Here is a 5,630-nt window from a genome sequence, read left to right as displayed (position 1 = left end):
ATTAGAGTAGTGGACTGAAATTGAGTGCCACAGAACAAGAGACTCCACAAGTGTCAGAGAGGGGACAGAGGGGAGGTGCTGAGGCAAAAGGGCTTCTGAGGAAAGAGCACAGGGTAGGGCCTGGAGGGAGGGTTGTACTGTTCCTGGGTGGACAGGAAGTGTGGGTCATTTTGAGAGTGTGTGATAAAATAGATAACAAAACTCTTGCCATTTCAACCACTTTATGTGCACAGTTCAGTGACAGTAATTACGTTCACCATGTTGTGGAACCATCACTACTATCCGTTTTCAAACTTTTTCATCATCTTAAACAGGAATTCAGTGCCCCTTAAGCAATCTTTCCTGCCTTTTCCCTCCCACCCGCCCCTGGTAACCATTAATAAACTTTGATCTCCATGCATTTGCTATTTTAGAGATTCCAAGTGAGTGGGATCATATAATATTTGTCGATTCGTGTCTGGCTTCTTTCATTCAGCATAATTTTCCTAGGTTCATCCATGTCTTAACATGTATCACAACTTCCTTTTTGTTTATGGCTGAATAATATTCCATTGTATGGATAGACCACATTTTGTTCATCCATTCATCTATTGATGGACACTTGAGTTGTTTACACCTTTTGGATAATGTGAATAATGCTACAATGAGCACTGGTGTTCAAGTATCTGTTTGCATTCTTGCTTTCAATTTGGGGGGGTATATAGTGGAAGTGTTGGGTCATTTGGTAATTCTATGGACAACTCTTGAGGAACTGCCAAACAGATTTCCACAGAGATTGTGCCATTTTACAATCTCACCAGCAATGGGTGTGGGTTCCAATTTTCCACATCCTCAGCAATGCTCGTTTTCTGGTTTTCTACCAAACAATTGAGCACTTGACTCCTAACTGAAAGGTTTGTGGTAGGAACCTACGCAGAGGTGCCTCAGAACACAAGTCTGGCGACCTGCTTCTGAAAGATCCAAAATTCGAAGCCATTGCCATGGAGTGCGCTCTGACTCATGTCCTCCCTATAGGACACAGTAGACTTACCCCATAGGGTTTCCAAGGCTGTGATCTTTACAGAAGCAGACTGCCACATCTTTCTCCCGCAGAGCAGCTAGTGGATTTGAACTATTGACCTTTCAGTTAGCAGCCGAGCGCTTTAACCATTGCACCACCAAGTTACAGCCTTCAAAACCCCACAGGGCAGTTCTGCACTGCACTCATGTGGTCGCCATGAATCCTAATCTACTCCTTGGCAACTAACAGCAAGTGTGGGAAGAATAACCAGTAATGACATTGAACATCTTTTCATGGAAACAGGGATCATTTGTCAAGAGCACCAGCGCCCTTAAAAGGGCCACCGAGGCGCTGGTCTGATGCCCCAGGGTGACTGCCTTCACAGCTCCTGCGCTGTGGGGAGTTGGAGAGTCCCAGAGAGCTTAGTTCTGAAAATGGAAACTCTAGTGAGCTGCGCAGTTCCAAAGCCCGGGGGAGGGCATCACCCCCCCCCCCCGCCCCGTAGTCCTAGCTTCCTTGTTTGGCACAGAAAACCATCTTAGGGCCTAAGGGACGCCTTAGACTCCTTTGTCTGAAGGGATTGTTAGTGATTTTCCGGAGTGATTTCTGCAGCACGTTGCTGCGTGCAGTCGAATTTTAAATGGAGTTGAATTTCGTTTCTTGGAAGCCAAAGTTCGCAGGCCGCGGGTCTTAAAATTTTCAAGGAAAAATTTTGAGGCAAGTCCACTTACGTGGTTTCCGTAGTGTAGCGGTTATCACGTTCGCCTCACACGCGAAAGGTCCTCGTTTCGAAAACGGGCTGAAACAGTTGTTTTTTTACTCCTCAGAGCCCATTGCTACTTTTTCCCATTGCTTAAGATCTAGAATCAGAGTCCTGGAAATTCCCAGAGGGAAATGCACAAACTGTGATGACCCATAGGAAGGTGCAATACAACCAGTAGTACTGCAAGATTTATGCCAGTTGAAAAAACAAGAAAACCCAGTGCCACTAAATCCTGAGGTGCATCTATGGAAATGGATCCACAGGGGATAGAGGCAGAGCAGAAGGACTGTAATGTCGGATACCGCTAGGTTTACTTACTGATATTGGTGCAAGAGGTAGAAACTCTGGAGCCAAAGTGTTTGTTTGAGCAGCTGTCAGCAATTCTAAATTGTTCACTTGAAACAGTTGACTGAAAACTTGCACCTAAAGGTGACCTACAGTAAATGCAGTTGAACTGCCAGAGTGTCTTTGATGCATTTATTTTAGAGGAAAAAACCGAAAGCTACAGTAAATTTATCACCTAAGGCCTGCTCATTCACCCACATCTACAGCCCCAAGTATGACCAGGAAAACATAACCTTTGACAAGTCCATGAGAAATACATGCAAGAGAACTATCGTTGCATCCTCAAAGCATTCTATGTTGGTGATTTTATGAAGGACGGTGGGAACCGCTGCCGTTGACCTGGGATTTCTGAAATTAATGAGAGTGTCTTAGTCAGGGTTGTTAAAGAAACAGAACAAGGGATTGTAAACAGATAGCTAGATAGCTAATGGTGATTGCAGATTTATTTGTAATCATGAAACCATAGACCCAACTTAATTTCCAAAGTATATGGAAAGGGTAAAATAAATAATACCAAAACCAAACCTGTTGCTGTCGAGTGGATTCCGACTCATAGCGACCATAAAGGACACAGTAGAACCGCCACACAGGGTTTCCAAGGAGCGCCTGGTGGATTCAAACCGCCAACCTTATGGTTAGCAGCCATAGCTCTTAACCACTAGATCACCAGGGTTTAAATAAAAAACAGTACAAACAAATGTTAAAAAAAAAAAAAAAACTTAGTCCAAAAACAACTCCCAGGATTCTTCTCTTTCAATCATTTCTGAGCTCTCAATTTCCAAAAAGGAGGATAGAAAGCTAACTGTGGTTGCTCATCTTATATAGTAAGATGTAAGGAGCAGAAACTCTGGGGACATCTTAACACTTACAAAATCTGAGGCTTGTCCTTGGGTGGGCTCTAACCACCAACCTTTCAGTTAAGAGCCGAACCGGTAACTGATTGTGCCAAAGAGACCACAAGTAACCCCTCCGGTTTCAATACGGTGACCGCCTATGAACCACTAGGCAGTGCCAGCGGCTTTCTGCTGTTGGACTTGAGCAAAGCCTCCACAACACCGCAGGTTGGGGCGACACATCGTGTTGTTCAACGCCTTAAAATCAGTGCGTTGGGTGAGCCTGAAGCTAGGAGGACAGCAGAATGGCCTTCGCCCCTTCTTGCTCCTCGTCCGCCCCAGATACCAGCGATCCCCGTGGACCCCCGGGTCTGGACACTTGCCTGAGCCCGAGGGGGCCCACGAAAAGGCTGTTCCGCCTTCGCCCGCCCGCCCCGCTCTGGACGGCCCCCGCTTGCCGCGGTTGCGGTCGGCGGGGCGGCAGAGCGGAAAATGAGTGGGGAGTGGGGACAGTGAAGAAGAGCGAAGGAAAGCAGGGAGGCGTGGAGGAGAACCAGACCTCAAGGAGGCCTGTGCAGAGACTCAGGCGAGGTGCTGGGGAGGAGAGAATGGTTTCTATTTTGTAGCACAACGGGGAGGGAGGAGCTGAGAGACCGCAAGAAGTGGGAGAAAAGCAGAGCACCTGTGGTTGTTCAAGAACAAAACAGTAAAGCAGTACGAATATTTCTATGTCAATAAAGTTTAAAGAACATCAGTGAGCGCTGGTAGGTTTGTGGTGCGCGGTGATCCTATAGTGGTGAGTACTGCGTTGTGGCCGGAGCAACCTCGGTTCGAATCCAAGCCAGGGCTGTGACTGGCGCTTATTTTATTACGCACTGGCTAGCTTCTTTCCGTTTGCACTTCATTCCCGCAACGGCATTGCTCCCCACCTGCGGCTAGAAGGCAGCAATCCTTATGGCTAGGGGTAGAAGAGAAGGAACCCTTGACAGTGTGCGTGCCTGGAGCCAGGTCTAAGGGAAACCTTGCGTGCGCCCCACATCCGGGAAACGGTGAAATGCCTCTTATTCAGCCTTACAAGTACCTTCCACTGTTGAGATGATGTGGTCATAACCGTTTTCCTGGGAAAGGTATTTCAAATACCAGCTGGGCTTTTTTTTTTTTTTTTTACAGGAAACCAGGGTAAACTTTTAATGCGTTTACAGTAAAATCCAAACTTTCTGCCATACTCCGTGTGTGGGCCATGTCCCTCACGCCTTGTCCCTCAGTTTTTATGCTAACAGTTCATTACTGAAGTGTAATTCACACCGAGTCTAATGCAGAAGGAAACTCTGGTGGCTTAGTGGTTAAGTGCTATGTCCGCCAGGTACTCTTTGGAGACCCTATGGGGTAGTTCTACCTTGTCCTATAGATTCCCTATGAGTCGAAATCGACTCGAGGACACTGGGTTTTGTTTTTTGTTTTCTTTTGATACTGCAGAAATCCTTAGTGAACAAGTATGGAATTTTGACAGACATAATCAAGTTATGGAAGGTTTCCATCATCCCAGGAAGGTCCAGGTAATCCCCATCCCCCGCCCCCATCCCGATTTAATTAATCACTCTTCTGAGGTCTCTCACCACAGATTAGTTTTGCCTGTTTTTGAAATGCACAGGAATGAATGCATATTTTTTCTATCTGACTCTTGTCTGTTTTTCTCTTTTTTCACACAAGATTATGTTTTCAAGATGTAGCTATGTTGTTGCATTTATCACTTCTTAAATGTGGCATTGTCACAGTTAATTCACATTTGGGTTATTTCTAGTTTGGGCTATTGTGAAAAGGCCGCTAGAAGCCTGCTTGTCTGAGTCTTTGTGTGGACATGTGCATCTATTTCCCTTCAAGTACTGGAGTTGCTGGGTCAAGGGATAGGTGCATGTATAACTCTGACAGAAGCTGCCAAAGGGTCCCCTACAATAGTTTCTCACCAGCAAAGTCGTTTGGACTTGTTCCATATTCTTGTCACCACTTGGTGTTCTCTGTCTTTTAATTTTACCATTCTGGTGGGTTTGTAAGGGTACCTTTTCATGGTTTAAATTTGTGTTTCCCCAATAAGTAATGACTTAGAGCTTGTTTTCTTAAGGCTTTTGGCTGTTTAGAAATCCTCCTTTGTCAAGAAAGCTTATTTGATATTTTGCACAGTTATTTGGCTTGGCTTTTTATTACTGATCTCTAAAAGTTCCGTGTACAAGATTTGAGTCATTTTGCAGATAATCATGTTGTAAATATTTTCTCCCAGTCTGTGGCTTGCCTTTTCACTCACTTTCTTAGGTGGTTTTTCACGAACAGAGGCTTTTAATTTCAATGACATGTAATGTATCTTTAAACAAAAACTTTATATATATATATATATATATATATATATATATATATATATATATATATATATATATATATATATATATGGCTTATTGTATTCTCTAAGAAATCCTCTTACCCCAGGATGGTGACCGCATTTTCCTAAATTTACTGCAAGGAGCTTTACCATTTTTGTTTTACTTTTTGAATCTTTGGCATCTCAGATTCCTCTCCTGATCACAGTAAGCTTGTCAACTACCAATTCGATGGCCTCCCAGAAATCTTCCCCATATTGCAAAAACATCCACAGTAGTTACCTACTTTGCTCTCTGACAGCTACAGGGGCTATGCATCC

At 44.4% G+C, this 5,630-nt stretch overlaps 1 non-coding gene across 1 annotated transcript; it reads left to right on the top strand.

Moving 5' to 3' along the window:
* The first annotated feature begins 1,734 nt into the window (after positions 1–1,734).
* Positions 1,735–1,807, top strand: TRNAV-CAC (transfer RNA valine (anticodon CAC)). The gene has a single exon. It is a non-coding gene; the product is annotated as a tRNA-Val (tRNA).
* Positions 1,808–5,630: the final 3,823 nt, after the last annotated feature.

This window comes from Elephas maximus, chromosome 3 (assembly GCF_024166365.1).
Source record: "Elephas maximus indicus isolate mEleMax1 chromosome 3, mEleMax1 primary haplotype, whole genome shotgun sequence".
Classification (NCBI taxonomy): domain Eukaryota; kingdom Metazoa; phylum Chordata; class Mammalia; order Proboscidea; family Elephantidae; genus Elephas; species Elephas maximus.
This window is presented reverse-complemented; position numbering and strand designations above follow the sequence as displayed.